Source organism: Phallusia mammillata, chromosome 2 (genome assembly GCF_965637545.1).
Source record: "Phallusia mammillata chromosome 2, kaPhaMamm4.hap1.1, whole genome shotgun sequence".
Classification (NCBI taxonomy): domain Eukaryota; kingdom Metazoa; phylum Chordata; class Ascidiacea; order Phlebobranchia; family Ascidiidae; genus Phallusia; species Phallusia mammillata.
The window spans coordinates 5,360,146-5,382,649 of NC_137253.1; the positions used below are offsets into that span (position 1 = coordinate 5,360,146).

The following is a 22,504-nucleotide window of genomic DNA, read 5'->3' on the forward strand; positions in this document are numbered from 1 at the left end:
TGTGTGCTGATGATCAAGCGTTTAATACGTTTATTCGCCAAAAGAACAAACAAAAGCAAGCTAGCTGCACTCATTAAACAGCTTGGACAATAACGTCAAACCTTTACAGGTTTAAAAACCTAAAATTCCTGTCTTTTTACTGCATGCACTATAGCGTTCGTACAACAAAGTGAACGCTCAAAAGCAAATATTGGTCTTGACATGTACTGTGTTCGCTTAAACCAGGGGTCACCACAACCTTTTGCAGCGCCAAGACATGGTATTTCTAAAATCCCAAAGTCGGGTAATGCGACTGTTAAACTGTATAGTTCAAGGATCGGCAACCTTTTAGGCGACGCGTGCCAACGGCTGAATTAAAGAATTACGTGTAACAAATGCTTTTATAACGTCCAGAAAACTCACCAGCACATAAAAAAGAGATCTCGCTACAATTCGCGCATGCACCAACGTAACAATCATAAAACTTGTTGCATAGAGTTGCACTACAAACAAATCAAACTCCACATTCGGCAATCAGCATCAACATTTTTCAGTTTAAAATTTTAAAAGTACACATTTCACCCTGGAATCTTCAACTTAATAATTATGGGCCCCCTAGACTCTCATGGGCCCCGGTGCGGCGGCGAGAAAGAGAAATTGTACACCAACATAATATGTATTTTTGCATATACACAATTGTATACCTCATCAATAAATACTGTGAATTTCATAAAAATCGATTGTTCGGAACAGTGTTTTATTTTGGAAAGGTGTTGGCAGGTCGTTATGACGGGCGGCGGCTCGTGGCTTTGGAGATAGCCGTCGATAAGGTCTGAAGTTTGAAGTCCCATAACTTTTGTTAAACAAAAAGGTAGTTAATGAAATTTTGCACCGTGTTTTATTTAACATTTTAAACAGGTCAATTGTCCATATTTTTCTGCCTTCTCTTAGATTTTCCAAACAATATATTTTAATTTTTGCAATTTTTTGGGTTTTGCTTCATAATTTGATGTTATATCTAGTACTTCTGCAATTTTCAGATCTTTTCATCTTGTTTTGGTAATGTTATGACCGTTTTTAAAATCGGCACTTTTATCCGACTGCCTGCAACCATGCGGCTGGCGAAAGTGCGGCGGGGGAACCTTTGGTCAAATATACTGCTGAGTGGCAGGGCTGCCACTCCTTGGGATTTTTCCCAAGATCTTGGGATTTCAGTGCTGAGCTTGGGATCTTGGGAAAAACTTTTTAAACCTTGGGATTTTTTTAAACTATCCGTTTAATACGTTTAAGATTCAATTAATACTATTGTTGCGAACAAAATTATCCTTTTGCAAAAATCATCTTTTTATGTAACGATTTGCGTATCAGTGCTTCACCAATTTTGTGTTCGAAGCCGTGTAAGTTGATTGAAATGCTCTGTCAAAACCAGTGAGTCAGGCCTAGGGTTCCTCTATTTCTCGAGAAACGAGAAATTAAAAATCCATTTCTCCAGAATCTCGAGAGTCTCGAAATTTTTATTTAAGCCGATTTTGTAACAAAAACAAACAAAAAAATTTCCGATTGTACGTTTTTTCGCTTCTAGTAGCGATCACAAGTAGTGATTCGCTAGCAAATCAGCCAAAAACGAAGCGACTGTTATAGATCTTACGCAACCAGGCGTGACTTCTGCTTGGGAAAGGTGAAAGTTTAGCGGCAACGCACGTTAAAAATCGCTGTTTCGGAAGCAAAATAAGAAAGTTATGTGCCCAGTCCGCTCTAGAGGCGAGTTGAAACGAAAAATGCACGTAATAAGAGGTGTCGCATTTACTTTTTGTTTAAGATACGTGACGTAATTTTTCTCGAGAAATTTTTATTTATTTCTCGAGAATCGAGACTCGATTTTTTCGAGATTTCTCGAGAATTTCTCGTCGAGAAATTCTCGAGAAGGAACTCTAGTCAGGCCAATACTACAGGTTTTTCGATGTGTCATGTGCCAGTAAAAAATGTACACAAAAAATATTTTTTCTTTTGTATTTTTCTGGAATTTTTTTTCAAAGATACGTGATGGCTGGGACCTGGTGTAACTATAAAGATTATGTTGCCTGCACCAGCTAGGATTTAAACTGTGTATTTGCCATTTTTTGGTTATCATGGGATTTGTGGACAAACCTTGGGATTTTTGGTGAGGGAACCTTGGGATATCTTAAAATTCTCAGTGGCAGCCCTGCTGAGTGGTGACTGGTGAGTCTAGTTTGCTCTCTGCGCTGACCGCTGAGCGAGTCTGTCTTGTTTGATATACTGGACGATCTGTAGTTTTGGTGCAACCACGTGCTTTAAAATAGTTTTAAATATTGACTGAGTCCAGATGTTTACCTTAATTTGATCTCCAGGGCATGAATCTGTTAGGAACCATAATTAGTATTTGTGTTTTACCAGAAATGTTGAAGCTGGCACTTACTGGTTGGATTTTCCGGTTAGTTTCATAGTGAAAGGTATGTATCTTACATTTGGGTTGTTATTTTTTGTTAAATGCTAAATATGTTTTGATTGGTTTAAAGTTTGTTATTTATAAATACAGTTCTAACCAGCAGAATGATTTGAGAACTTTATTTGACTAAAACTGATTATTTTTTGTGACTTACATTCCTGGTATTTTCTGGTACAAATTTTAAAGTTGTGTGCTGTATTAAACTCTATAGCACAAAATTTACACACACTTTAATAATATTTGTGGAGTTTATGTTTAATGAACATAATTATATCTCTATGTTTGTGCAGTAGTTGGTTGTTAAAATATGGTTTGTGGGCCGGAAGCAGCGCACCAAGTCTCTTTTTTCAGTTCTCCAAAGTATACTTTGATTTTATACATCAAATCTAAAATCTCTATTTCTGCATATTTCTGTAATGTTAACATTTTAACTATTACTAAGCAATTCCAACAAATTTAAAGCTTTAAAAAAACTAAAATACTGCCAGCGCATCAAAATCTTTATGGACTCTAGGTGACCCAGTTAGACTGACAACATTTTTTAAACTGCATACCTAACATGTAAAAATTGGATTTCTATATGTAGTTTCTCATAGTCCAAATTAATTTTTTGGAGACACTTGGCCAAACTGCATCAATCGTGAGGCTTTCTTCTTCTCCCAAGCAAGCTATTGGGTCAAACCTAACTGTTACAGCAAATATCATTTTTCCGCCAAGAACAAATGTTCTTATTTTGATTGATGGGGTATGGTTTACAAATAGAAATGTGTGGTTCTTTCTATTTTTTGTTAAATGTTTTAAATACAGTCAACTTTTCAATGACAGCAAAATATATTTATTATTGCTCCCTTTCCCTGAATCCATAAGTTTCATAGTTTGTTAGTTGGTGCATTGTTAAGTGTTATGAATCTTTTTGTAACTGAAACTGAACATCTCTAAACATTAAAATTAAATCTGTGTGACTCCTAAAAGACATTGCAATAGATTCATTATTAGCTGAATAACTGGATAGCTAGAATATCCATATATATTTGTTAACGGGATAGTAGAATTAATTCATATCTGGACTAACCCTAAGTATTAGCTTGATCAGCGCAGTGATTACCTTTAAGGCCTTAAATATGTGTCATTAGGGTATTTTTCCCACACTAAACACTTCATTCCCACAAGACAGGATAAGACTAATGATTGATGTCTGATCAGGAATGACCTTTGCCTTGTGTATGACCATGCATGCGACTGGACAGTGCTTTTTTTGCTGTGAATTTGCTGTTGCATAATTAAACCCTTGTATTTTGTTGTGAATGATATGTTTGGTACATTTTCTGTGTATTTGTTTGTTAACTATAGTAAGCCCATGAGTTTTTGGTTCAGGCACAGGTTTTTTTACATAAAAAATTTATACATTTTACATTGAGATAAAGCATCTCTCTTACCGTTGATAATAAATGTCATAATAACCCTATTTTACCCAGAAAAGTTTAAATTAGCAATTTTGTTAACAATTCGTACTGTTAATTCAGGATCTCAACATCTGGTTAATTCTATCAAAAGGCCTGGCAAATTTAGCTTGTGATGACAAAAATGACTTGTGCAAAAGTTTTAGAAAGCAGTTTTTAAATCCTGTTTTCAGCCCTGAGTTTTGTGGAAGACATTGGTTATAGAACAGCCCAGTTGTTAATACTCTAACTGTAAAAACCAGCTCTTCATTTGCTCACTGTGCTTGATACAAACCTATACCTATAGTATGAGAAACAGTAAATTGAAGGTTAACAGTTTGTTTCATGTTTTTTTTGTACAAAAAAATCATGTTACAAAGTTATGAGCATAGCATTTGTTTGTAGGTTTTCTTTGCAACTGCTGAATCTACTCCAGTCTTATGAAGGTGCTGGGCTTCTCGGTGTCTTCCGTCAAGGTTGGTGTTCATTCTTGTCATAATAGGTCTAAAGTAGAGCTGTACTGAATATTTGGTTTGCCGAATTTATTTGGTCGAATTGATCATTTTTGCAAAGATTTGGTTTCGGCCAAATAATTTGTTGCGGTTCGGCTGAAACTGAATCTTTGAACGCACATTTAAAGCATAAACAGGTCTTTTTTGCTCAGTAAGGTACCATGCAATCTTTTAACTACCCCATAACGAAAATCACTGAATTTTTTATATTTTTTAAAACATTATCGTTTTTCCTACTGCAGACAAAAAATCAGTAATTTATTGGCAGGTTAGCAATTATGCTTGAAGCTATTTTAAACCCCACAGAACTGAAATAAGGACGAAACACAACTATTCTGCACTAATTGCCTGGTAGATAGACTTATGTTTTCATGACAAACACATACCATACAACTGCGCGTGACGTTATGAATGATTTGGTTGATTTGTCCAAATTTATTTGGCAAAACAGCCGAACGTATTTGGTTTCGGCTGAATCAAAAGTTTGTCGATTGGGTTCATCACTAGTCTAAACTGCCTAAAATTATGTTATTTATTAATCCCACTTCAACATGGTTTGAATTTTATTGTAAATTTGGTTGTTGCTTCTGTTCATACAGTTTGTCTGACCCTTTCACAGGCGATTGGAATAGTCATGTACATGTGCCATATATTTTGTTTGACATGATTTTTCCAGTGATTATCTTGTTAGCTCTTCAAAACGGGTCAACAAATAAAAACAGTTGTAGGGTACTTGATGCACCAAAATTTCTAACAGCCTGATGGCCGAACATGTTATTAAGTTGATATTTTGTTTTTAACCCAAACTTTTCCAAAAATCAGCTGAAAACAAACTTTTTTAAGGGGTTAAGAACTAAAAGCCTAAACTTTCAATGCCGCCAATCAAAAAAAAACATATATAACCTAATTTGCATCTACAAGCTTTGAGTGTCATGATCATTTGCATTACCGCACTAGATTCAGTTGAAAACTTACATAATAAAGAAAGTTTTAGGTTTAACTTTGGGGCTCAGTTTGCAAGCATCTATTTAAGTTTTGTAACATTGCAAAATCTTGGTTGAGCCAGGGAGTCTCCCATAAACCTTCTAAACAAGAATTATTTAAAACAGCTGTACTTGTGCAAAGTGCAATAGAGGTTTTTGACATTGTTGGTTAGTGTAATTCATTTTGTCTCTTTTTTAACAGTTAACAGTCAGACATTGACAATAAATATTTTTAAAGTTGTACAGACACAAGCCCGACCAATGTCACATGGACAGTTTCGTTGTTCAACATAACATTGGATGATAAAATGCTGGAAATTCAAAATGCTTTCACCCTCCGGCCGTTGGCCTCAACAACATTGAATCCTTCATGTGAGTAAATTGTGTTCATTGTTTTTTGACCTATTTCTCAAATGCCTGCTAGCTTCCTTACCTGAGTCTTATTAATAAACATTGATTGTGGTGTAGGTGGTTTGAAAATGTCTGATTGCATAATTATAATGGGTCCCCTTCTCTGAAGGGGAGGCATCTTGATTTCACTCATTTTTTTTCTTTTTTTTCTGGTAAAGTTTGTCCATGCACCTTTGGTATAAAATATTTGTTGGATTTGGATGAAACTTTCACAGGTAGTAGATATGGTCATTTAGATGTGACTTCTGCTTTGTTTGACTTGATAACCCCAGTATTTACCCCGCTAGCCCCCAAAGTGTAAAAGGTTTTTGTATGTTGCTGCGCACCACAAACAAAAGATTTCTGTGGTGTAATAGTGTAATAAAGGCAACAGAACATATGGTACTTGTGTCTGTGCAATACTTGGTGGCTGTTTCTGCACATGCCATTCAGAGGGGTTTTAACTGCCTTATGACGTCAGAAGTATTAACAAATGTTCCTAATAACACCTCTGGTGGTCAGAATTTTAAACATCGGTCTAAAATTTTTTTACACGACTGTTAATTGGGTCATTGTGGTTTTACATTTTATACTTTTGGGTGTAGAACCCCATCAGTTACCTCACTAATCCCCTAAAATGAGTGAGTTTTTTTAAACAGTGTCAGATTTAAATGAAATTTTGACAGCTTGTAGAATTTGTCATGTATAGCTGTTGTTGTTGTGTTTAACCCTGAAGCCCCGATATTTATCCCCCTAAAACTAGTGAGTTTATAAACAGTTTCGGAATTGTCTGAAATTTGTATAGCTTGTAGAATGTGCCATGTATAGGTATTAGTTGTTGTGTTGTACCCTGTAGCCCCTCCATATTACCCCTAAAATGGGTGAAATTGGTAAACAATGTTAAAATTGGACGAAATTTGATCATTTGTTAGATTATGCTATTTTTAGGTGTCATTAGTCTAACCCAACAGCTTTAACATTTACCCCACCAGCACCCTAAAATGGGCGAGTTTGTTTAAACAGTGTCGGAATTACATGAAAATTGGACAGCTTGTAAAATGTTCTTTTTATAGGTTTCGATTGTTATGTTTTTATTTATTTTGCCACTATTTATCCCTTTATTATAGATACAGAACATTAAATAGGACAAACTTCGAACAATGTTTGCGACGCACCAGGGCGTCACGACGCACAGTTTAAAAACTACTGCTGTAGCCTATCATTTGTGTAAAAAAGACATTATTTGCATCTGGTAAATCTTGGTCACATGGACATCAACTGATACAGGCAGTAAAACAAAACATTGATGTTTTGTGGAAGTATCACAATCCATCAAATCTAACATTGTACTTATTTATTGGCAACGTGTAGAAGTCACTTCTAAAATTATTGTTGCTAGACCTCTAGTTTGTAACTTTTTTGTCAAATTTATTTTATTATTTGTGAACATTATTTTTGCAATAGATTGTTCTTCACTACAACTCTCAAGTAATTTTAACTTTAAATCAAACCCCATGTGGATTTGGGTGTGCCAGAAATTTTTCTTGTGCAACACCTGCATACACTGGTGGTGCTGTTGGAGTATGTCTGGCGGATGCAACATGGAGTGTACAACCTACATCAACTATATGCAAAAGAAGTAGGTTGAATTTACTATAGTTGGATCCGAATACTGTAGTATCTTTGTCTGTTCCTTTTATACAAAAAAACATTTCTTCACATTTTGCAAATAAACAAGCAACCTTACATCACAGCGTACAATAGTGTAAGTCGGTGTGGGCCAAGACTGAGAGGATAGAGGTCCACACTAAGGTTTCGTGAGTACCTGGTGGGATTCAAAAAGGGGATTTGTGTTGTTTTGTGTTTAACTTAGTAACACTGAATTTGCTGTTCTAATGGATTCCATGTTTTGAGACCCAAATATTATTAAAAACATAAATGTGTGTATATCAGCATTAGGTTACCTCACAACCGACACATATTGCTGTGCAAATTGGTAATTGGCAACTTATTTGGGCAGTGACCTTGCAATCCAGTAATGTTATTTTTGGCTGGACAAGTGTAAAAAGCATGTGTTGCGTTTAACAATTGCACTATGTGGAATCATTCATTGGTTGCTTCATCAGGAAGAATAATATATTTTTTTTAAATTTAAAGGTCATTTTATTTGACTCTTTTTTCCCTGCTACAAACCTTTTGCTGCACTAAGACTGACAGGCTTATTTTTGCTTTTTGGTGTGAATCATATTTTAAAGATCAATACAAAAGTGTTTATAATATTTTTCCGTTCACCTTTTTTGTGAGCATAAAGGCCAGTCAGAAGGGTGTTAACTGCCTTATGACGTCAGAAGTATTAACAAATGGTGCTAATAACACCTCTAGTGGTCAGAATTTTAAACCTCGGTCTAAATTTTTTTTTACACACTGTTAATTGGGTCATTGTGGTTTTACATTTTATACTTTTGGGTGTTGAACCCCATCAGGTACCTCACTAACCCCCTAAAATGAGTGAGTTTTTTAAACAGTGTCAGATTCAAAAATGATTATAATATTTTTCCGTTTACCTTTTTTGTGAGCAAAAAGGCGATCTTCTTGTTTGCATCTTCGTATTTGTGGATTTTTAAGTTAATTTTTGTGCTTCAGTTTTAAATTAAAATTTGGTTTTTAGTCGGTTGGTTGTATATAACCTGACTAACTAAGTTTTTTAATTTAAGTAAGTTTTTAAACTTTTTAATTTATAATTTAAAGTTATTTCTGTTTCAGTTGCAGCACCAACCCATCAACTTTCAACTACTAGTGGTGGAATTTCGGGTGAGCAATTGTGAAAGTAAAATTAAACAAAACATTTGTTGTAATAAAAAAATACCTGAAAATAAATATTAAATTAGACACAAGATAAATATATTCATACCTGGACTCCTGTTGTGGTTTCGAATCCCACCGCAGGCTAAATTTTATATAGCCTACACCTTGCCATATGGTGGTGAATGCTTGGTGTCCGGCTGATTCTGTATTACGCCTTCAACAACCCTGGTGTACTATAATTTAAATTAGACCCGTAATAATTATAATGTGGACCAAGTATACATGTTTATGCATGTTGTTTAAAACCCCGAGATTGGTAGAATTGATTTCTTTTGGTTCATAGGTTCAACAACTCTAATTTTAAACCACAAGTAAAGTTCAAGCAAATATAATAACTAAATAACTAACAAATAATATATTTATAGCTAAAATGCATTATAGCATGTATTATAAGCATGTTTTCAATGGCACATTATATGAATGGAAACAATTACTTCTATAATTTTCACTTAATTTGTCTAATTCCTGCATTTCTTGTTTAAGTCATCAGGTTTTGTGGAATCGACCACTTTTACATTTCGACAACTACTATTGTCATCGTCAGGTTATAAGAAATAAAAGCGACAGAAGGCACACAACAGGGTGCCCCACAAAGGTAAAAAAAAGGCGACACGAAGTTACAATGTAAAAGCAATTAAACGGAGATAAAATAAGAATGCAAGCGGGAATTATGCAAACGAGTGTACCTGAGGCAAAGCACGACCGCTAGATATTAGATGAGTAAAGTGGTGTTGATTCCTGGTCTTTGTTTAATTCCGGGTTATATTGTTGTATGTATGACCACTGTTGATCATGATTATCACTTTCTATTTCATCAACTTAAATCTTTAGTCATTCTTTATGGAAAAAGATTTGTGGTAATAAATTTTGCACTAAAGTTATACCTCTTTAAGTAATGTTATAATTGCCAATTATTGTCTAATCTTTATCAAACTGTTTAACTGGACAAAATAAGGTTTTGTTTGTTTTAATATAATGCTCTAAAATTTACATTGCAAATAATTATTATACACTAAATTTTAACATGATTTTTTTGATTATTTAATGGTAGATGCTCATGCTTCCACTGTACTACTTTATTGATTTGCTGGATATTGGTTTTAGTATAATAACTGTGTTCTACATATTAATATTATTAAATATTATTCATTACAAGCTTTGATTTTATTTGATACTTTTTTATCAATTCATTATTTGCATTTAGAACTTTTGTGCATCTAAACCTGTGTTTTTTGACCTATTGACCAGTGCAGAAAGTTTAACTTATCATGACACAAATTATATTTGGTTTTATTGCCATTTTTATTTTAGAAAAGTGCACAATCAGCCATTTTTGTTGCGAATTTGACACTTTTGCACCTCACTGTTGTTTTAAAGTTCATTTTTTTCTCATTACAAGTGCAATAAAAAGCATGTTTTTCAGTAGCACTGTATTATACGTAACTTAAGCTAAATAATATGGTTCTAATCAACTTCGGTAGAATAATATATGTTTTATTTTTGTATTTATCTCTAAGTTTATTTAGTTTCTGCAGATATTTAAACAAGCTTTTTGATGACTTTCAAAAACACAAACTTGTATCTAAATCAAACTCATAATGATCTCATACAATGCTCCCTTCCCTCATCACACATGTTTCTTGCGAACTCGAAAACTAATACCTTTATGTAAAGTGTTTTACATGTTGTGTCATCTCATTGTGTGTCTATGACTCATCACAGCCAACACTCTTCAGTCAAGTTGAATATTGTATATTTACTGTTTCCCAAAAACTGTTGTCATTTTGTGTTTTAAACTTGTATGTATGGTTTATCTTTAGCAAATCTGACGTTTTAAAGTTAAATTTGTGACATATTTCCCGTTGATCCCAGTTACTGTCAAACTTTAAAACCTAATTTTACACATTTTGATAGGTACTATTGCATGTTTAGTGTGACTACTTATTTATTGTTCATGTGGTTTTCATTGGTACAAGGTAAAATGATTTATTGCCATTGTAAGCATTTTTGCACGACATTACTGTGCATACTCGCCACTCCAAGTGCCATTTCCTGTACCTTGTCATTTACTGATTCTGGTGTTTCCTGTCATTTGCAAAAGCCATTTACTAAAAAAATATTATGTTGGCATCATACTTACTCTCATTTTATGAAAGTAACAAAATTTTACTATTTTGCACAAGTTTTTTTTTTGTTTTTTTTGGAATTTTTTATTTAATCAACATATAAGCTATACATTATCTACATTACTATGTTTGTGCATTGTATACAACACAGTTTCCTGAAAATCTTGTATTGGCATCATAATTACTCTGATTATATAAAGTATCTGAGTATAAGTTTATCTTTTAAAAAATCAAGTTTTCTGCCAATTAACTGTTTGCCAAATGATTTCAAGATACCAATGGGCTACAAACAAATCTAGCAAGTTACTGTGCTATTATTGCTATGGCTAACGTTTCTGGTGTTGTTGTGTTTTCATTTTAAGTCGTAAACTGGTGGTACTAAAAGCCGCATGTTAACCCACGTGACCGCACGTACTTAAAATACTGCATGGTATGTGAAATGTGAAAATACAGGCCTCCAAAAAGGGTAAACTAGATCAGGTTCCATTTTTTTAAATTACGAAACCTCACCCAGCGAGAATACCTCAAACCGTCAGCGCTTTCAAAAGTCCACAAAATTATATTTTCGTAGAAGCATTACATGCGGTCACTTGCGGTATACCATGACAACGTATTTAGTACCACCGGTTGCAATTAATTCACGATGGCGACATCCAGATTGATGTAAAATACTGAACGTTTAAAGTTAGGAAACAAGTCCAAAATGAAAACATTTCTCAGAAATAAAACATTATCATTTTTACGTCGTTGATCCAATACAATACAGGGCATATCTAGCAAATAAGGATGTTTTGGCAACTTTATAGGATCTCTTTCATAGAACTCTAAATCCAGTGTTTAAAATAACGAGGTTCAACAGTCTTGGGTTAGGAATAGCATTTGTTAAATGTTTATTCGATTTGGAATCTAATCTAACTATCTATTCCAAAAAAGGGAGCGAGGTTTACCAATACCCAAGACGTTTATCGATACTACATTAAATTACCACGAGTCGTTCAAATACGAATTTTATCCATCCCTTTGCTACGTATAAAAATTAAAATAAATCATAGATGGGAAATCCCCTTACTGTATCCGAAGTTAATTTGCCGAAAGCAAATGGCCTTTCCATTTGTAACAAATTAACCGCATTTAAACAAAAAATCAATGCGAAAATATTTTTAGTAAAAATCAGAAATTTGTAATTACCTTTCAGCAAACAAAGTTTCTATTTAAAAGTAAAAAAGTGTGTGCGTCATGAAATTGACAATATGGTTCTGCGCATGCGCCACATTATAGCAGAAGGCATAAATACAATTTAAGGTTAAATACGACTTTTAAGTTAAACTAAATGGTTTAAAATTTAGTGCTAGATGTTTTTAAATGCCTTTACCATCACTTACCAACATTTTGCTTTAGTTAAAAAATATGTTTGGTGAAATACACCATTTACAATTTGTGCAAAACGAAATTTGGTTCCAAATGAGGCCAAAAAAATGTTTTGACATGTTTAATGCCGATTGTTTGGAATATGTAGCACCGCATCTTTTTCCACTGTCAGTGTATGGGATTGTATTTGCCCAATTCCGCCTAAAACAAGTTTGTTTGTGTCTACAAGGTTTGAGTTTTTTCTAATCCAACCAATTTTATGTTTAATCCACTGTATATTGCGTTTTTTAATTATATCTAGTTTTTTCGAAATGTTTGTGGTGCTTTGCTATAGTATCAATAATGTGAATTTAAAGTCATTTTGTGGTAATGGCCGCAAAATATTGCTTTGCAAATTTTTAAAATATGTATACACATAGGTGAAAAATGCTTTTTGTCATTGCTTGTTTCAATACATTTGGTTTAAACTATTTTTCTTTCTCATTTTATTTTGGGTAAAAATTATCGGTTTAACAATAGTACATCGTTGGGTGTTGTACCTTGCTCAAATATGTATAAGAAAAAAGTTAGAGGTCCAATTCAGCTTTTTTCACTCACCAGAACTATAACAGTTAAAACAGCAGTCTTTAAAATGACTAGCGTTCTTACCAACGTTTTTAAAATATAAATAGAGAAAAGTTGGTTTTTAGACTAGTTTTGGCAGTTTGTAAAAATCGTGTGTCAAAACTTTTGTTGAAATAATATGTCTAGAAAACCGTGTTTTATGTACAAATTTTAGTAGCATAAATCAGCTTGATCTGCCATAAACAATGCAATATTATTTGTATTTAGATATGCATTACATTGTTTATCATTATCAACAAATTTCATCTATGCATGCTTTGGAAAATTGTTTTGATTGAAATATTTTGTTCTGGGACAGGAAAAAATAACTTGAATTTATAAGTTAAACTTAGTTTTAACACTAAAATGATTAATTTGCATTTTCAGCAAACAAAAATGAGAAACAAGAGAACTTGAAAGAATGTGGTCAAAAGTTTTTGGCCAGAGATTACTGTGAGTGTTATGACACAACACATTTTGTGATTTATTGTGAGATTAAACAAGTTGGTTAAAAACACCTCACTAATTATGGGATTTAGATAGATACATGTTTACTTTTGGGAGGGCAGTCCCCTGGCTCCTAGCTACAAACAGCGAGAAACCAGCATAATGTTCAAAACTGATCTGATGCTAAAGTTTAGACCAAATGTTCTACAGTTTGTATCCATTTCAGTGCACAAACTTTTGTAACAAAACATTTTTCAGTTATTAATGCATATATTTTTGAATTGTTATTCATTGATGTGATTGTCATAGCATTAATTGTGCTCAATCAAACTTTCACATAAATTTTTGTTGTTCTGAACGCAAACATCAAGGCTTGATTTAAAGATATATTTTAGGGAACAAGAAATGTAAATTTAACAGAGCAGCATTGAATTTTAGGGCTCAAACACACTGTGTATCTTAATTTGTAATTTGTATGTATTCTTTCATTAAATTTTATATCTGTTCTTTTTACTACATAAGAATTTTTGTAAAACATTTTTCTATAAGTTTAAACTGAGATAGGTAGCAACCCTCCTGTGCTATAAGTACATATATTGACAAAGTTTAGAAAAGTCACTCATGTGCCTTTTTTCATTACCAGGCAATTATTGCAGACTTTTGTTTGATACAGTGGAACTTTTTTTATGATACTGACTTTTACAATTCTGAACAAGTAAGCTGAACAAAACATCCTAATTTGTTAAAACAACTTGTCTCATCCTTTCTACATACAACAATTAGTTTATTTATGATGTTTTAAATTGATGACCTAAAAGTTTGTGCATTAATTTTGTACACAACAAATTTTCAGACTGAATTATTATCAAAACAGCATAGTTGGCTGAAATGTTTTGGCCCACCAAAACTGAAAAAAATGTATACCAATTGTACTATAATTATTTATTTTACTCAATTTGTTTGTTCTTTCTTGTTTTTAATTTTTTCTTCCCAAATTTTGTCCAACATGTTTTGCTATCAAATGTTTTATGAATTTAGATCAAACACAGATGGTACATATAGTTATGTAGATGTGCACTCATTTGTCTTGATAACCCCAATATTTACCCACCGCTAGCCCCAAAATTGTTTGTAGAATTTGACATTTTTCGGTATTGATTGTTGTATTTAACCCTCTAGCCCCCTATGTTGCTGGGCGTCACAAAGAAAAAGTTTCTGTGGTGTAATAGTGTTACAAGGGTCTGGTGAGTTTTACTAACTTCCTGAGATTGTGTCCAAACCCCAAACACCCCTGTCTGAAAGTACTGATCACAGTTTTGCAAACCAAACTTACTCATAGCGACCTCTCGAAATGCATTGTTTTTACTGTGCTTTTATGGGGACCCATGAGTTTCTGCCTGAAGAAACAAATTAGGTTATAAAAGATGGTGGATAATATGGGATCCATTTTCAATGAAGTAAAGGGAAAATATTAATGTTTCAAAATGGATTATACTGTATGTGTGATGGCAAAAGGTGCTAAGCCACCCTTCAAATATTTTCATTAACTTTATGGCATTATACCAACAAAAGATTTAAAAGTTTCTACAAATGTATAGTGTGTCAATAGTTTTTTTTTTTTAAAAAGGATATTTTGCACTAATAAGCACACACTTGCAGAAGTTATACAAAATAGGTTAATGTATATCTATTTTGGAAATTGGAACATAGCCAAGGCAATAACTCTAGTTATGGGTCCTCTTTTTTCATAAACATTTTTTTGAAATACCGTATTTTACGGACCATAAAGCGCACCCAACTATAAGGCGCACTGTCAATAAATTGCTTTGATTAGATTTTTGTTCATACATAAGGCACACCGGGCTATAGAACACAGCGTATTTTAAGGAGTATCGGTTACCGTATAAAGCATGGTTACCGTATAATAGTATCGGTACTGGTTGGAGTGTAGGCAATAAAGCACTACTTGATCCATACATTAGGCGCACTGGCTTATAAGGCGCACGATCAATTTATGAGGAAAAAAAGGATTTAAATTGCGCCTTATGGTCCGTAAAATACGGTAAACATGGCACTTGGTAGAATAAACCATGTCATTACGCCATACCTTTTATTGCACTTTATTGTTCCCGTGTTTACTTTGTTGGCTTGACATTTGACAAATATTTTACACAAGTTGCATGCACCAAAAATCACTACCAATGAAAAATTTTTGTTTGTGCATATATTTTTGGGCCTTATGATTTCGGGACTTACATGGCACATTGCAATACAACTTTTTTTTATGGAAATTTGAAACTGATTATCTTGCCCATTTAAATAAGAAGGTTTAATGTTTAGGCAAATGCTTTGTCAGTGGAATTGCTTTGGAGCCTGGGAGTTCATTTACCACTGCACTTGGGGGAAGCTTTTCTGTGTCAATCAACTCACACATTACTTCAGCATGCAACTTATTATTCTGGGCCTTTAATGAAGTACACAATATATGGTCAAATGGTCAACTTATCACCTGCATCATTTATCATTTATTATGAGTCCTCCTCCCTGCAGGGGACACATATTGACTTTACTCTGTGCTTTTTTCTTATTTTTTCTTCTCAAAGTTTGTTTTTATATTTTACTGGTCTGGGTGTAGAACCCCATCAGTTACCCCACTAGCCCTCTAAAATGAGTGATTTTTTTAAAATAGTGTTAGATTTGAAAGAAATTTGTATAGCTTGTTGAATTTTCCATTTACAGCAGCTGATTATTGTGACTAACCATATAGCCCAATATTTACCCCAATGGACCCCTAAAATGTTTGAAGAATAAACTTTCTTGTAACTATCCCTTGAAATGCATGATTGCAACTTTGCATGTGTGGGTACCTTTCTGCCTGCAGAAAATAAGATTAGAAAACAGTGGGTGATGTGGGACCTAACATAAAATAAGTATAGGGGATATACTAATGTTTCAAAATATGTCACACTGTCTGTGCAAAGGCAAAATATGTTAAGTCACCCTTCTAGTTTTAGTTGAACTGAATGTTTCCATTGACAAGTATATAAGCCCAGCACACTATTACAAAGTAATGAAACAACTTTTTTCAGACAAATGTTATACGACACACGTTTAGTACCAATCAGACGGCCTATGATACAGCATACAACTCATCTCAAGTAGCTGTCAGGTGGGTACACCAAAGTAAAACAAGTATTTTTTGCTTTTTTTTGGTTTTTGTGCACACTCTGCAACTGAGTATCTAGTTTATGGGTTATCCTATAAAAGGCGCACATGTTGTCTTTATCCCATTAGTATTCTTATTTTTTTGTGGTGTGTCTACACAGTTTAGCCAAGGAAGTCAAACTTATTTAACTTTATTGTAATCATGAGGGCACTTTTAAACAAAATCATGGGGTACTGTCATTTTTTTGCAATATTTAAGTAAACTCATCATGCATGCATTTGTATAAGGTATACTATGTGTCACTAAACTGGTGAAAAGCACCCTTTACTTGATTTCTAAATGCACATATTGTCAAACAAAGTTCAGCCCAACTTGTAATGACAATAAAGTTTAGGATTATTTTTATTCTGTTTTTTTAACCACTCTTTTGTTGTTAGTTTGTTGCTTGCCAAGCATTTTATGGCAAGATTTCAACAGAAAAATAGGAACAAAAATACATAAAAGCACTTTTACATAACACCGAAAAATAGGAGCAAAATACAAGCACTCTTGTCTAGCAGGGTAAAATTGTGTCGCATTCGGTTTGTATTAAATCATCTCATTTTCTGTCTGATGGTTACTTGGCAACTAATTAAAAATTTCATAAAGTTAAATTTGCTTGTCAAACACAACATATGTTGGTTTATGCTTTTCTAGTTATAATATTGTTACTACAAGTGTATGCTACCAATTTACAGCACAGTGGTGCATTCTTACTTTTTGTAGCCTCAAGTACAGTTACTCTGTTACAATTAACTTGTCACCTAAGTCCTGCATTAGTGACACTGTCTTTGAGGTTTTGGTTTGCGTCCCATATGCTTGACTTGTCTGAAAAATAATGGCCACGTGTAATAATTTTTTTAAAGTAACAAATGTCATTATTTTTGTAGAATCTTAAATTTTTGAATTAGGAATTTCGGACAGAACTTACCTTGACCAATTACACACTTAACATACGTAAAAAACTATGTTGTTTTAATTTTTTAGGGCAGAAGTTGTATCCCCTACTGTTACAAAAGTCTTTCTCACTTTTCCAGCAGTTACAAATAGATTTCAGAGTTTGAACATCTCAGCATGCAACTCTGGCACGTTTGCATACACAGGTCTTCTGAAAGTCAATGGTAAGTAGCTGTGTTGATTGAACTGTGCAGTATTGGAATAGTTGATATTTTGAAAGTAATACAGGTTTCGTGACTTTGTAAAACAAGACATTGTCATGTGTTGTTTGTGTCTTAATCCAAAATATGGATATTATCCTCAAAATCCAAGACATTTTTTTTCAATTGGGAATTGGACAATGTTACTTTATGATGTAGGGTTTTTTGTAATTAATTGCATTCCCCACTGGTATTTTTACTCATTCAGAATGCCCCACTCTACCTTCACCTGTTATATCAAACATAACAACTTCACCTTGTGGACTGGGTTGCAAAGGAATATTCTCATGAGCGATGGGCTATTCTGGAAGTGGAGTGGGAACTTGTCAAAACAATGCAATGTGGAATATTGGCACATCTATCTGTCATCAAAGTAAGTTATTGTTATGTTTAATGAATTCTACAAGCCAAACATTGGCTTGATGTTTACGCTGATACCATGACACTAACCTGACATCACTTTGGTTCTCAAGCAGTTGCTTGGCCATTGTGAGCCAGTTTTCTCTGTGGTGTAATCAAACAGAATAGGGAGGCATGGCATTAAGCCTGCCAACTGTTGTGTCATTGGATGGCTATGCTAGCCCATATGGTCATCTCTTGTCGCAACCTGCACTCATGGGACCTAACAGGTTGAGTGCGGTCAGTGTTATGTAATTTTGTGTGCCCAACAATATTAATCCAATGAGTTTACAGTTGAGGTACAAGTTTTTATACATCAGTATTTGTAAATAAAAGCTGGTAATTTTCTCGGTAATAAAATGTTGTATAGTTCAAATTTTGTTTTGGCTGCTGCGCTGCAGTGTTAATCATATCGATAATTTATGGTACATTTTTGCCTATTTTTCTGTGTGTTGAATTCCATCATTGCTTTGTGTGGTTTAGCAAGATAACAAGTATGTTGATGATAAGATTGCCAATTTGATGTTCAAAGGCCAAAAAAGTGTGATTGTGTATAGTTGCAACCCTAAATTTTGAAAGCACAACACAGCATAAACTGGTACCACAAGTGCAAATACTCCTGTCATCACCAGTACAAGTTTTGCTGCAAAAACAAGCGCCATCACCATGAAATCCACCACTGGTGCTTGCAAACAGTTAAATCTTCTTGCTTAAAAACAAAAAAGTAATGTTAAGTACGTGCAAGAGCAGCCACTCGTTTTACTGATACTGTTGTTAGTACTAGTAAGTGAACTTTCATTGTTTACTTAGGTATCATTTACCACTTTTTGCTTCACTAAACATTAATTTAATCCAAATACAAATTGCAACATACTTCCCAACTTCATTTATCAGAAAAATAAAAGATTTTTTGATGTTTTCTGTCCACCTTTTTTGTGTGTAAAAATGTGATCTTGTTGTTTGCTTTTTTATGATTGGTGTCTTTTTTAAGCAAAAATATGGGTTTTTAGCTGGTTAGAGTTAATAAACCTACTACCTTAAGTTGTCATCTGTGAGAAACATAAAAATAAATAGTAATATTAGGTTACTTATTTTGCAGTTACAACAACAATGCCTCAACCATCAACTACTAGTGGTGGAATTTCAGGTGAGTTATTGTGAAAGTAAAATTAAATAAAGAAAAGCGGAATTATTGTGATCCTAAATGTTTGAAAATAAATTTTAATTTGACACATAATAATAGTGCGACCATAAATTTTGTTTTGAAACCAGTTATAACTGTTCTATGATGTAAAATTTGGTTTACCAAATCTAATCCAGAATAGAAGTAAATTTTGAGTGAACCTAAAACAAAATAACTAAAAAAATTTGTTATTTGAAAGTCAGTCCAAAATGCAATGGAGGATCTAGTATGGCAAGTTTTAAATGTAAACAATTAATATTTATGTTTTTAGCTTTAGTTTATCTAATCCCAACCTCTTTTGTTACAGTCGCTGGATTTTTGTGGCATGGCCAACTGCTCACCATGCTTAGCTACTTCTATATCACCTTCTTTTATTAATTCGTTGTAAAATAGATTGTGTCTTGCACTAACAATTTAACAGTAACCAGGTTCTATGCTTTGGTTGCCAAATAATGTCAAATTTTTACTTGACCTATTAAACCGGATAAAATGAGGATTTATATTGCAATTATGTATTATATAAACCCATGGCTATTTCTTGTTTAGTGGATCATGTTCATGCTTTAATTTTTTACTGTATTACTTTATATTAACTAGACAATTTTTTTGTACAATAACCTTGCCCTAAATATTTTTTAATGTGACCTCTGTTTTCATTCAGTACTTCTTTCACCGATTTGCTATTTGCACTTATAACTTATGTGTACTTATCTGAAATCTGTGTTTTTTGCTAATTGATGTGAAGAATGATTAACATTGCCATGACACAAATTGTTTCTTGGTTTACTGCCATTTTTTAGAAGCATCAATTTGTATTTCCGATTACAAGTGCAATAAAAAGTATAATTTGCAGGCCCACTCTATTATGCATAACTGACGATAAATAATCTGTCATATAATTTTTGTTTTTATCTCTTCATTTAATTCATTATTATATTTAAACAGGTCTTTGTAGGACTTTGTAAAAACACTAAACTAGTATTCAAATCAACCTTATAATGATCTCATATCAGGTATCCTGCCCCCTCATCATGTGTTAATTGTGAACTTACAATCTAATAACTTTATGTAAAATGTTTTACTTGTTTAGTCATTTTATTCTGTGTTCCAGGATATGACTAACTATGGCTAACACTAAGCAGTCAAGCTAAATATTGTGCATGTACTGTTTGCCAATCACATTTGAACATGTGTATAACCCCTTTTTGGTGTGTGTTCAAAACTGGTCTTATGTTTTAAATTGACAGCTGTGATTATTTGTTGTTGAGCCTAATTACTGTCAAATTTCAATATCATTATTTTTTCCCATTTTGATGTTAAAATTGCATGTTTAGTGTGATATGCAATACTTATTGATAGTTTATAAGGGCCGATAACAAGTTATAATGATATGTTGCCCATTGTAAGCATGTTTGCATGCCATTGCTGTGCCTACTTGCCAACCAAAGTGCACTTTCCTGTACCTTGTCATGTTACTCACTCTATTGTTTCCTGTCATTTTATGAAAGCCTTTTACCATAACAATTTTATGTTGGCTTCATAATTATTCTCATTGTATAAATGTAACAAAGTGAAATTTTATCTTTTAAAAAAATAAGTTTTCTGCCAGTTAGCAACTACACATCGTTTATTTTTTTCTAAAATTGAGAGAAATGCATTTTTTATTCAATGAACATATAAGCTATACATTATGTACACTAGTATGTTTGTGCATTGTATACAATGCAGATTTCCAATTTATTTTTAAACAAGAAACAGCACACTATGCAGATATATTAATCCTGAATGCAAATAAATGAAAAATCATAGCATCATGTTAGTCTATGTTATATTTAACAAGGTTCTAGGTATATCATTACAGAGGAAATGGACACTATGTAAATGTATAACTCACTTAATAAATGGAAAATAGTTTGATCAGTAAACCAAACATATTAATGTGTATTAAAATGGTTATTTATGTTTAGATTATAGCACACAATTTGAGCATGGCTGAGAATCAATTGGATAAAATATTGCCTTGGATGGATTGAGTATTGATTCTTTTTTATGTTTGGTTAAACTTCTCCGTCTGTAATGAAGTCTCAATAAGTATGCGACAAGGAAATTATGCAAACACAACCAGTTTCTTCTGATTAATCCCAAAATAGTGAGTTTTATCATTTGCATTAAGCTCAGACAGTCACAAATTTGTTACCATTTAAATTTTCATTTTAGCTTTTCAACTCAATTCATTGATCAATAAAAAACACTTTTCAAAGTGATGATTCACAGAAAAATGAGAACATTGGTTTGTTTGCTTCAAGGGATAAGAAACAACAACAGCAGCAGCTAGTCCAACATTTGAAAGAAATTTTGTTTGTGTCGTTTGAGCTCATTAACATCAGTGCCGGATTAAGGGTCTGCTGGCCTGTAGGCACATTTCATAAGTGGCCCGAAAATCAGGATTGCCAACTAAAAAATTATAATTATCAGTGTTGCTCATTGTTGCTCAATCATTGTCAAAAAGATCGTTGTGGCAAATGGCCTGGATTTTTGACCAGCCTGTAGGTACATGCCTACTTTGCCTAACGGTTAATCCGGCACTGATTAGATTAACATGCATCCTTACAGTTCTTTTTGCGAAATTCAAATATTTAGTTTGGCAGTTTTTAGTAGTAAGAATCACTTCACTAAACAATCACAATGACTCCAGGCAGATTGGTTTCTGGTTGGATACACAGTTACCATGAATTCTAAGTTGCTTTGCATGTATATTTACGATACGTTTGGAATTGACGTGATGTATGTATGTGTTCAGTTTGAAACCTGAAAATAGAAAATGAAAAAAAAGTAACACAAAAGCAATATGTGTAAAAAAAAGATTTTTTTTAATCTTTAGTCAAGTTTTCTGTCCTACGATCTTCTGGTATAACTACGTATTCTGACTAAGGTTTTAAAGTGTTTTCCCATCTAAAAAAACATGAATATTGTGATTGTGATGCAGTCAAGAAGCGTGGTGTTTTACTTACAATTCTATCAGCACATGCAAAAAGAATCCAAGCACTTGCCAAACTTCGATAAGTATTTCATCCAAAAACGGAAGAGTACTACTAATAAATATAACGCATGCATTTAAAAAGAATAATTGGTTCTTTACTGTTTGATGAATGGCAGTTCGCACAAACTTATAAGTGGTGCCAACGCGCTGCAGTTACACCGTTACCACAACCGAGTTGTCATCAATATAAATATTATGATTTCACAATTAACTGCAACTTTTTTGCCCAATAATTTTTCGAAAAACACCATAATACTACAAACAAATGTAGCAAGTTACTGTGCTATTATTGCTATGGCTAACGTTTGTGTTTTTTTTATTTTTTTTTTATATTAAGTCCA

The 22,504-nt window shown here is 33.3% G+C and overlaps 2 long non-coding RNA genes across 5 annotated transcripts; both read left to right on the plus strand.

Moving 5' to 3' along the window:
• Positions 1-2,019: 2,019 nt before the first annotated feature.
• Positions 2,020-10,060, plus strand: LOC145214434 (uncharacterized). The gene is made up of 7 exons (XR_013857052.1): positions 2,020-2,199; positions 2,395-2,450; positions 4,291-4,361; positions 5,619-5,752; positions 7,235-7,409; positions 8,534-8,581; positions 9,119-10,060. It is a non-coding gene; the product is annotated as an uncharacterized LOC145214434 (long non-coding RNA).
• Positions 10,061-12,992: 2,932 nt separating this feature from the next.
• On the plus strand, positions 12,993-20,934 carry LOC145214613 (uncharacterized). Of its 4 annotated transcripts, none has more exons than XR_013857083.1 (7): positions 13,014-13,185; positions 15,520-15,653; positions 16,269-16,348; positions 17,372-17,505; positions 17,750-17,914; positions 19,040-19,087; positions 19,431-20,934. It is a non-coding gene; the product is annotated as an uncharacterized LOC145214613 (long non-coding RNA). The 4 variants fall into 4 exon arrangements; XR_013857085.1 differs by lacking the exon at positions 13,014-13,185 and adding an exon at positions 13,205-14,423; XR_013857084.1 differs by lacking the exon at positions 15,520-15,653.
• The last annotated feature ends 1,570 nt before the right edge of the window (positions 20,935-22,504 follow it).